Here is a 12161-nt window from a genome sequence, read left to right on the forward strand (position 1 = left end):
AAACCACACAGATGCTTCACTCCTGGATCCTGCAGCTTGTTGTTGGAGCTCAGGTCCAGCTGTCTCAGATGGGAGGGGTTGGACTTCAGTGCTGCTGCCAGATAATCACAGCTGATCTCTGACAAACCACAGCTCTTCAATCTGTATAAAGAATGAAAGATGTAAGTTTATTAGACAAAGTGCTTGAAATCATTCAGTGTTTCATCATCTGTTCAGAGCTGAAGAAGGTTCAGAATGTAGAAGTTTAGAAAATGGAAACTCCAAACAGCTGAAGCCAACAGGAAGCAGCTTCAAACAAACACAACAAGAGAAAAAACTCTGAATGTTTCACATTAAAGTCGTACATTTCTCATAAAAACAGGACAAAGACTTGAAAAAGTCGTGTTTTTCCTTCCAGGAACCACATGGCTTCACTTTTAAAGGTGAAGTGTGACAGAAATGGACATATTTGAAGTCCAACACCTTTTTCCAGTCACATTATTAAAGCAGACAAACTACAAGCTCATTTTCATTCCAACAAGTCATCTTCTGACCTGGACTAACAACACTGGTCTCTATGTGCAGCTGGCTGTGAGACCAGTGCTCAGGGAGCGTCTACAAAGTGCAACACTGAAAGAACATCACACACTCATTTGCTTCCAGCACTTTCACACAAACATCTACTGTCATCATTCATGTTTCTGCTCCTCTGGATTCACACGGAGCCTCTGCTCATGCTGTTGCCATGGTGAATCATAGTATGTGGCTCCATAACTCAGACTGAGCATGCTCAGAGCTGATTGGCCCGACTCTGATCAGCTGATCTAGAAGAGGAAACTCTGCTATATGTACATTATTACATCTACACCTGAATCACAACACTCACACAAATATATCAACTGTGTTTAATATTTTGGCACGTAGATCATTTATGTGCTTCAGCTCTTCTTACATTTTACCACCAACATGTTTCAAAAGGAGCAGCTTTTACTTTGAAGGCCAGCTGTCTGTGTTTCTTGTTTTCATTGTTGGATAATGGAACAAGTCGATGCTTCAGTGCTTTGAATTAGGAGTGGGTTTTAATAATCGATTCATCGATTAAAATCGATTCTGGCTTGGATAACGTGATATTGATTAATTAAAATCCTGAATCAATTTTTTAATATTAATTTATTTTGCCCGAAATGTCAGAATCTCAGGTTAAACCTCACAAAACTTTAACAACCACCAAACAGCTGAAACAGTAAATGAGAGCAGGAACACGGATTCTGCACAGAGACGTAAACACAAAGCTCGGACCCGCCGACACATCAGAATCAGTGAGATGTCGCCTTTCTCACTGACGGCACAGACACGGTCGGGGCTGAAAGCCGACAGCTCGCCGATTCTGATGTTTCGGCGGGTCCACGCTTTGTGTTTACGTCCTTTTTGCGCTCGATTCTGAAGCTGTTAGTTTTATCTCTCTACAAACAATATTGACTGAACCAGCAGCAAAAGAAGATCCAAACTACGCTTCACATAAACATCGTCATGAACTCACTCTGACTTTTGCTGTTTTGCTTCCACCAGGATAAAATCACACTTCATGCACAGCTCTCTCTCTCTCTCTCTCTCTCACACAGTTTCCCGTCTAAAAATCTGTTTTCTGCATTATTCGCTTGCTTGTTACGCACAAGTCTACCGTTGTTTACAGCGCTGTCGGCTGCTGTTTTTTTCCTTTTACTTGCTTTCGAAAAGAAAACCTAATTTCTGCTGTTCAATACTGAACAAATTTAAACTTTTTAAAATTATGCAAATTGCAAAACGCTCAGTTGTGTCTTTAACAAAAACACTGTAACTTTGCTCTGCTTCACTTCAGCAGCATCAGGTAATGTTCATGTGTTGATTGATTCATGGTTTTCTTTCGTTTTTGATCTACTGCAGAATATTTCTATAAAATCCCAGAACAGGAAAATCACCTTCATGTTTTTCTGTGTTTTATCTTCAGCTACTTTGACACAAAGGCCTCTGCTGTGATGCTCACACATTTGATAAAGTCTCGAAAGTGCCAGCTTCCCTTTTATAGACACAAAAATATGTAAATGTACTGAATTATAATATTTCTGTCTGAGGCAAAATTTCCCAGATTCCAATCGAATTGAATCGAACTGAACATTTCCTCATGAACTGTATTAAACTCTGTAAATGAACTGAGAACTATTTCTACATTTGAAACTATGGATTCATTTTCCCGTTCACTTCTGTACGTTAGTGTATAAATGAATGTTAGACTGGGCTCCATGGAAACACTTGGACTGGTCTCAGCTGCCTTCTTTCTGTAGTCCTTTCTCTTCTCCAGCTTCTGTTTGAAATCCTCTCACAGAGCCTGAAACCTGCTTTGCTGTCATGTTTGGGCCTGTGTTCCTCTGCTTTAACACAAACCTCACCACAGCAGCTGTGTGGGTCGTCTCTGTAGCAGCCCGATCAGCTTCTGATACATGAACATCGTCACAGCTCCTAACTTCACCTTTATTAGCTTTGACATTCATGTCTTTCTTTTCTCTGTCTGTTTCCACACAAGCTCAAAGTCTCTGCAGCCTGTTTTTATCTGCTATCATCAGATCTCCAACAGCCTCATTCACATCCCTCACACACTCTACAGCCTCACCAGTACTGACTTCATCTTCACTGACTGATGGAGCACAACATGAACCTGTGGAGGCTGAAAAGCTGTCCAGACACACATCTCCCCGTCACCACTGCACTTCTGTCAGCCTTTAAATGAACCCTGCTCAAGTCTGTCACTTCTATTTGGAGCCAAGAGGAAAAACTGTTGTTCAGTCGTTTGGAAAGACACAACATTTCTGAAAGCACTCAAAGACACATTTCTCTTCAGACACATCCTGAACATTTAGGAACTAAAGAACGTTTCAAATATCAAAGATCTGAAATATAGAAAAACAACAACAGCTGCAGTCAGTGAACTCACCTCAGAGTCTCCAGTCGACAGTTTGGACTCTCCAGTCCAGCACACAGAAGCTTCACTGCTGAATCCTGCAGCTCGTTGTTACTCATCTCCAGCTCTGTCAGATGGGAGGGGATGGACTTCAGAGCCGAGGCCACAACTTCACAATGAGTCCCTGAGAGTCCACAGTTAGCCAGTCTGTGATCATAGAAAATACAAAATGTGTTATTATAAAAGCAGAAAGTCTGCATTATAAACACAGACTGAATGTATATGAAGACAAAACAGAGTGAGGTCATAATCTGATGAACATCTGCTCTTCACATCTGTGCTTCAGCTCCTCTTACTGTGTTTGACATGACACAACGATTGAGTCTCTCTCAGACCTGCAGACTTTTAATGAGAATCTTTGTTTGGCTTTAATCTGCAGATGAAGGAGGAAGATGGTGTCACATTTAGGCTTCCATAATGTCCACAGTCTGTCAGTGAGATCTGATCCAGAGTCAGAGTGAAGACACATATTTGGACTGTTTCCTGTCTTGAATCCAGAACATTTTGAATGAGCTCAGCTCAGTGAAGAGTTCCAGCTGGAAAGACGATCTCTGTTTGCTACCTGCTGCTGTCAGGTACGACTGTTCACGTCCACACTCAGGAAAAATCTGCTGACTGTCACCAAACGGAGCAGAAATCTCATCACTGGACAATAATGATGAATGAACTCAGAGCTGCTGATATCACATCTGATTTCAGGGGAACTAAACACAGAAATGATTGGCTCCTTTTAGCTTTCTGAGCCATTAGTCTGCAGGTTTATCACTAGTTGGCAGAAACACACTTGTATTAATGTTCAGCGCTTCAGTGTTTATGACTCCAGATCCAGGTGACAGCAAGTCAAAATGATGTTACCTGTCTGTGTCCAGCAGCAGCCTTTGAATATTGTTATAAACTCACATGGATCAGTTTGTCTTTGATTGGTTTGTAAAGTTCAAATTCATTTATATTCATCAACTCTAAATGAAAAATGTTTTTCTTCTTCTATGTTTATTATTAGAGTAACAAATTCTTATAGTTTCCTGTTGTTGAGAATTTCAGTGTAAAACCACTCGGACCTGTGCATCACTGCACACTGTGAAAGTATTACTGCAGTTTAATCTATAATCCTAATCAGTGTGTTTACTGGACTGTAGTCAGACCTCCGTTATACCAAAGGAAACACTGAACGTCTTCAAAGTCACAATAAATTTATAATAAATGCTAATAAATACTGGAGTGTTAGAAAAGATGCTTCCAGCGTGTTTGTCTTTGATAGGGTTTATTCTGTTCGTCTACAGTCTGACCACTTGGGGGCGCTTTTGTCTCTTTTGCTCTGAGCCTTGGGTTTATTCAAACTGATTTTAATAAACTATTTTCTGCAAGTTGAAGCTTCATCTCCATCTCCAGTGGTTGTTGCATATTTTATGACTATATTAGTAACAGTCAGAGAGTTTAGAGTAAATTAGATCTTCACGTTTGATTTTTGACACAACATAAATGGTGAGCCGGTGTCAGAGGAAGTGACAGCATCCACCGAGGACCGGGGGGAGTGGGAGGACTGGGGGACCAGGCCAACAAAAAGGTGATCACTGATACAGGTCAGCAAACATTTGCTCATTTGGTGTCTTAGAGCAGACTCCGCCCAGCTTTGTCATCCATGGTTGCTCTTTCAAAGGAATCTAGTTACATATTATTTTACTTAATGATTTACTGACACCACTGACTATGCAGGACAACCCCACGTCTGGAGCCAGTGCACATGTGCACAGTCTGTAAATTTATCCAAGTCACACAAGCATTTTGAAATAAGTCCTAATCAGTCCAAGAAAAACAGTCTTGAAGGGTCTGGATGGACTCGCTGACCACACCAGAACCAGCACTGAGGTTTAGTTCTCTTTAAGACAGATTTCATGATGGGAACCAAATAAAACACATTTCAGTCAAACATGCCACAGAGAGCTCTACAGAAAGATTTATTAGGTTCCTTGATGGAGCCATAACAAACGTCAGCGAGCGACCTCCCAACTGTACATTGATTAAAATGACAAAATAAACTGGGAGCGTCTGGTGTGACGTTACTGTGGTCTGAGTGGCGACTTCCACATTCACCCTCAGTTGAACGTACACATCAGTAACAAGGATCTGTGGAAACTCTCTTGGTAAGTAAAAAGGATGCAGGGAGGCGGATCGAAGTTCAGTCTCAGCCGTGATTCCCTCACCACCACTTTATCACCAGCTCTCATTATTTTAAAGACAGAGACCCTCACACTGGGCTTCACTAGTTACTGCTGGGTCTCTGTTATACAGAAGGCCCATGCCACATTAAGGAAAAAATAATGTCCTTAATTTCAACATTAAAGGTGAAAATGACTTTGAGAATAAAGAAGAAATGTGGAGATTTGCTGTTTCAGGACAAAGTGCCACAGCTGCTGTACTCTCTGAGTCAGTGAAACTTCAGCAGTGGTGTTAGCTAAAGAAGGGAAATGATTCCTGTTACACATCCATGTGTTATATAAACACAGTGTGGTGAAAAGTATAAAGATGCTGAAAGGATGGTGCAGAAAGCTGAAAAACACAAATCTGGAAGATTTGTACAAAATCAAATGTCTTGTAATGGACGGATGCGAGGTTATCGATGGTTCCACCTTCATACAATAAAGAGAATGGATGCTGCAAAACTGGATGATGAAATATTGGTTCAGCACTTTGTTTGAAAGCGCTTTAGAAATAAAGTTATTATCATAAGACGGTGAATCACTTTGTTTCACTAACTCATCTAAACAAAGCATTTTGTAGAGGGGACAGCAAACCTGGCAGTTTGTCTTGAAACATCAAATCTCCACATTTCAACTTTTTTCTCCAAATACAATTTTGACTTTAACCTCGACTTTATCTTAAAATGATCGGGAATATTTTTCTTACCGTGGTCCTAAAACTCGGCCTTACTCCGTTTCCATCGAAGCAATAAGGTCAGCTTTCTTGTGCTCCACGGTAAACCTGTTCACCGTGGAGAAATCACGCTGAAGAACTCGGCAAGTAAGGCCCCTGTGAGCTCCACATCTCCAGCGTCGGGTCCCAAAAGAATAAAAGTGACTCTCGACTATACTGGCGAACCTGAAGATCTCCACAGAGCTCTCACTAAGTGGCAAGTCAGCATCCAGGTGAGGAGGATGGCTGTGAAACCAAAACGAGCCAGAATGACTCAACAATCCACTTTAAGAAAAACAAACACACAAATCACTCTGGCCCACTCACTGCTGCTACACGTCACCAACCACCAGGGATGATGATGATGATGCTGGCATCAAGTAATCAAAGCTCAGCTTCTCGTCTGGTGATGATTTCTGATCATTTCTATGATGATCGGACCAAATAATGCAGATACGACGTGATCACGCCCAACAGTCTGCCAACGGGCACAGACTGACCTCTTCCTGCTGTGAGTCGTCCCTGTCAGAGCCTCGTCCTTGTGACTTGGTGATGCTGTGGTGTGTTCGTGACCTCACACGCTGTTTGTGTGACTTTTGTTATAAAGGGGCGGAGTCACGAGTGGTGACGGTTTAAAAATAATGACCTGCAGTGACCTTTGACTCTAATTTTGGATGTATGCTGGCACACTGCTGTCCATCTCAGCTCTTTAGTACAGAGGAAAGAAAAACTAAAGAACTGAAGCACATATGCTGATGGTGATGATGTCACAGATAATGTGATTGTTCACACGTTCAATAATTAGTTGGAAAAATTAAGAAAGTGCAATCAGAGCCCAGATAAAGACAATAACATCAGACAGAAAGAGCAGTGATCAGAAGCACAAACAGAGGCTGCTTTGGACCATCTTCACTGTTTCACACAGTTTCACTTTACTACAAACACGTTCTTTGTAAAGTCTCACTTCAGTCTTCTCTCCTAAGGAGCAATGCTAACAGACCAACAGCAGCACAGACATGAGCAACAGTCTCATTACTGTCTGCTGCACCGTGTTAACACGACCAAGCGGAAACAGCACACAGATAAAACATGTCAGACTGCAAACTCAGCGTAAGACTAAAAACCGACGACGTGGTGAAAAGCTCACAGTTACACACCCACATACATGTGAAGGTGCACTCTCCTACCAAGGTCTCTGCCAGAATAATACAAATGTAGTGTTCTGATAAAAAACAAAACATTTTTAAAAGCATGAAAACAACTCTTCACTGTGAACACAAAATAAAGCAGAATTTATTACTGTGTGACTGAGTAACTAAACTATCACTAATTGATAATATTAATGATCACATCTGGACTCACCGAGCCTTTCTGAAGTTCCTCACAGCTGGAATCAGTCTCAGTCGTCCCTCTACTGATGTGTTGTACTTCTTCAGGTCCAACTCATCCAGAACCTCCTCTGACATCTGCAGCATGAAGGCCAGAGCTGAGCAGTGGATCTCAGAGAGTTCCTTTGATTTGTTCTCTGACTTCAGGAACTCTTGGATCTCCTGAGATAATAAGATGTCGTTCATCTCCATCAGACAGTGGAAGATGTTGATGCTTCTGTCAGGAGAGGATTTTGTCTTCCTTCCTTTTAGATTGTTGATGACTCTCTGGATGGTTTCTGGACTGTTCTCTGTCTGACCCAGCAGACCTCCTAAGAGTCTCTGGTTGGACTCCAGACAGAGGCCATGAAGGAAGCGAACAAACAGGTCCAGGCGACCATTTTTACTCCTGAAGGATTTTGTTAGTGTTTCCATCAAAAAATCATCCAGAGATGACTCTTTGTATTTTTTTCCCAGGAAGTTCTTCAGCACCTCTGACTTCCTGTTGGTGAAACAGTGGAACATGTAGACTGCAGCCAGAAACTCCTGGATGCTCAGATGAACAAAGCAGTAGACTGGTTTCTGGAAGATCACACACTCTCTTTTGAAGATCTCTGTACAAACTCCTGAGTACACCGAGGCCTCTGTCACATCCAGACCACACTGCTCCAGGTCTTCTTGGTAGAACATGATGTTTCCTTTCTCCAGATGTTCAAACGCCAGCCTCCCCAGCTTCAGAAGAACTTCCCTGTCAGCCTCCGTCAGCTCCTGTGGACTCGTCTCATGTCCCTCGTGGTACTTGTTCTTCTTCCTCTTTGTCTGAACCAGCAGGAAGTGTGAGTACATGTCAGTCAGGGTCTTGGGCAGCTCTCCTCTCTGCTCTGTAGTCAACATGTGCTCCAGAACTGTAGCAGTGATCCAGCAGAAGACTGGGATTCTACACATGATGTGGAGGCTCCTGGATGTCTTCATGTGGGAGATGATTCTGCTGGACAGCTCTTCATCACTGAATCTCCTCCTGAAGTACTCCTCCTTCTGGGCGTCAGTGAAGCCTCGTACTTCTGTTAGCCTGTCAACACATGTAGGAGGGATCTGATTGGCCGCTGCAGGTCGGGAAGTTATCCAGACGAGAGCCGAGGGAAGCAGATTCCCCTGGATGAGGTTTGTCAGCAGCTGGCTGACTGATGACTTCTGTGTGACATCAGACAGCAGCTTCCTGTTGGTGAAATCCAATGAAAGTCTGCTTTCATCCAGGCCGTCAAAGATGAACAAAAGCTGAGAGACAGCCAGCTTCTCTGCTGTGACCTTCTGTAATGTTGGATGGAAAACATGGAGCAGCTCCAGAAGACTGTACTGCTCCTCTCTGATCAGGTTCAGCTCCCTGAATGAAAGCAGAACCACCACACTGACATGTTGGTTCTCCAAGCCCTCTGCCCAGTCCAGAGTGAACTTCTGCACTGAGAAGGTTTTTCCAACACCAGCCACGCCGTTGGTCAGAACCACTCTGATGGGTCTCTGTTGGTCAGGTAAGGCTTTAAAGATGTCCTGGCACCTGATTGGAGTGTCATGGAGGGCGTCCATCTTGGAAGCTGTCTCCAGCTGCCTCACCTCATGTTGGCTATGAACCTCTTCACTCTGTCCCTCTGTGATGTAGAGCTCAGTGTAGATCCTGTTGAGGAGGGTTCTACTTCCTGTTTCATCACTTCCTTCAGTCACACGTTCACATCTCCTCCTCAGACTGATCTTATGTTCATCTAAAACCTCCTGCAGACCAACATCTGCTGAAAGAAAGAAAAACAGAAAGAAAACTCTTCAATGTCTGAACAACAACAAGAAGTCCAGTTTTCAGAAATGAGTCCATCAGCAGACAGATGTTCAGTCTTACTTTGTACACAGCTGTTCTGACTGGCTGTCTGCAGTCCAGCTCTGCTTCTGGATCTTTCTCCACACTGGGGACAGGACCAGTCTCCTGATGAAGCAGACTGGTCCCAGTATGAGGAGATGCACTGTCTGCAGAACCAGTGTCCACAGCTGGTAGAGACTGGATCCTTCAGGACGTCCTGACACAAAGCACAGCAGGACAGCTGCTCCTCCTCACAGACACCACTCCTCTTCCTCTTCCTCCCTCTGTGAACACATTTCTTTATCACTAAAATCATTGACTGTCAGTGACAAACATCCAGATTTGATGACACTGTGCAGAAGCTCTGATGGTCACAGAGAAAAGTCAAAGTGGAGAAACTTGTGTTTGAGTTCAGAATCCAAGTTTCCTTTGCTGTTCCTGCCTGTCTTATTAAACACAGAGTGATCAGCCTACAAACTCCACAGCAAAAGCCTTCATCACAGAGCTGATTATGTCCTTCACTGGATGTACTGGAAGTTTGGGATCCATCACTCTGAACTGACCTTTGACCTCCTCTAAAAACTGTGGTGGAGCAGCGGTGTCACATTCAGAGCTTTCAGCTTTATTTTGAAAGAGTTCAGTCATCAGGAAGTGAACTTCTGGGTTCTGATTTCCTTTCTATTATTTTACAGAAGTGAAGAAGAAGAACTAAAAGCTTTGAAATGATCTGAGTGATATTTTTGAACATTGCCACCAAATTGAGTTCAGCCTCCAGCAGTAACTTTGTTTCATGATGCCTCCCTGATGATGTGATGTTTGATTACAAACCTGTTTATGTGTTAGACATTAATCACATGAACACAGGCAGAAAAAAGAAGCCAATGAAACAAATGACAGAAACGTGTTCATTCACTGCCATGATCCATATTTGATATGTACAGATGTTTGTAAAGAACACGTGTGCAGCGCTTTGTTCTGAGTATCTGCTGTCAGCACACAGTGCAGCAATAACTACAACCACACGTTTCTGTAGATCCTGAACATCAGCCTGGAGGAATCTGACCTCAGGTCTGCACACAGAGGAGCTTCACCTCTGGGATGATGCTGGCTTCAGCTCCTTCTACAATCAGGCAGAAGCTTCTGCACCATCAGGACACAAACAGAGAGGAGCTTCTATCCTCAGACCATCCAAGTCCTAAATCAGAACATGCTCCCCTCATAGCATCACCATCAGGGTTTAAACAGGACCTTACATCATGTTCTTGTCTCGCTGTCATATTTCAGATCATACCTGATTCATTATGACGTCACACGCTGCTACACTGATCCTGCTGCTTCATTACTGCTGATATTACTCTGCTCACTCTGTTCAGTTACTCTGTTTACATCACTTTGCTCATTTGCTTTGTTCTGCTTGCACTGCTCTGTCAGTACATGCTGTGCTAATGTGGCACAAAGCACTTTAACATTACATCTGCACAATGTTTCATTATTTCATTTAATGATTGTTTCTAATGTTTTGTCCAGTCACAGGAGCAGCTCAGCACATTTCACTGTGTTGTACGTGTATGACGATGCCTGTGACAAATAAACAGCCTCGGACTCTTCAATCTTCTGCATTTCTTTGGAGATCAGCTCAGTGGCCTGTTGAGACCATCTTTCTATTTCTGATGACTCAGTTCAGATTATTATCCTGATACTTTCTTTTAAAATGTGATGAAATCATTTATCTGATGTTCTGACACAAATACACCAAAACAATCCCAAACAGCACAAACCACCACGTTACACACAGTGTAATAAAAATACAGGCAACTACAAATAAAAACACTTTAAAAATATAAACTAAAATTACAAAGTGGTCACAGAATTTCAAACACCCGTAAATGAGTCAGCAGCTCTCTTACATGGTCAGCTGAGCTCCATGATTGAAGAACATTGTTGCTGCAGGTTCATGACTGAAGACTGGAGGTTTGTCTTTGGACCAGTCACTCCTCATAGACACACAGCTGGATGCTGGAGACTGTGACCTCTGACCTCTGCAAACACAAACACATCACATGAATTACTGATTAATCTCTCTTTAAACTCTTTTAAGCAGCTGCAAACACACAAACTGGATGATGTGATGGTTTCTGTCAGTAATAGTTGTCTCAGATTAGAGTACAGACGGCTGCAGAGACGTTCACAGCAACAGAGAAGAAATCATTACCTTGGATTGCATTACTACTACGATTGATACTAGCATTATCGTACCCGGACCACCATTAGGAATCATTTATGATGTCACTGGCAGAACATTTATAGAAACAACCTTTGAACTCTGAGTCAGCAGCTCTCTTACATGGTCAGCTGAGCTCCATGATTGAAGTTCACTGTTGGTGCAGGTTCATGACTGAAGTGTGGAGGTTTGTTTCTGGACCAGTCACTCCTCACAGACACACAGCTGGATGCTGGAGACTGTGACCTCTGACCTCTGCAAACACAACCACATTGCATTCATTTCACATCAATTAGTACACCACAAAAGGCATGCAAGAAACACAGTATGAAGGCAAACTTCTGGCTTCAATAACATTCAACAGGTCAGGTGGAAACTTTTCTCAGATTTGATTCATGTTTTTATAGAACGATCCAGCTAAAAAAAATATACCATTAGGTCAGGGGTCAGCAACCTTCAGGACCCAAAGAGCCATTTGGAGCCAGTTTCCACACAAAAGAAAACACTGGGAGCCACAAATACTTTTTGACATCTAGAATGAAGATAACACTGTATATACTGTTTTTTACCTTTATGCTTTGTGTGAACAACTAAGGTGTGTTGCTTATGAAATCCATGAAGTGCTACAGAGAAAATTACATGTTATTTATGTAATGAACACATTTGAACTCTTAAAGAAATATAACAAAAGGAAAGACACCCAGCTGAACTAAAATGATGTAGCAAACAAAAACTGCTGTGAGCCGCCACCCTTATATCTCCTTTGGGCTTTTGGAGCCTTGACCTGACTTTTAAAAAACAATTGGAAAAAAAGCTCTATGCTGCTGAAAGATGAAAAATAGATAT

General features: G+C 42.5%; 1 pseudogene across 1 annotated transcript; it reads right to left on the reverse strand.

Annotated features, from left to right (window-relative positions):
• Positions 1-2934: 2934 nt before the first annotated feature.
• On the reverse strand, positions 2935-10317 carry LOC146606952 (protein NLRC3-like; annotated as a pseudogene). Its single transcript, XR_014905277.1, has 3 exons — positions 9137-10317; positions 7247-9032; positions 2935-3121 (listed from the first exon to the last, which is right to left on the reverse strand). The product of XR_014905277.1 is annotated as a protein NLRC3-like (transcript).
• Between the last annotated feature and the right edge of the window lie 1844 nt (positions 10318-12161).

This window comes from Diplotaxodon limnothrissa, unplaced genomic scaffold, assembly GCF_057381915.1.
Source record: "Diplotaxodon limnothrissa isolate DT_005_m unplaced genomic scaffold, D_limnothrissa_male_GT1.1 unmapped_scaffold_1, whole genome shotgun sequence".
Classification (NCBI taxonomy): domain Eukaryota; kingdom Metazoa; phylum Chordata; class Actinopteri; order Cichliformes; family Cichlidae; genus Diplotaxodon; species Diplotaxodon limnothrissa.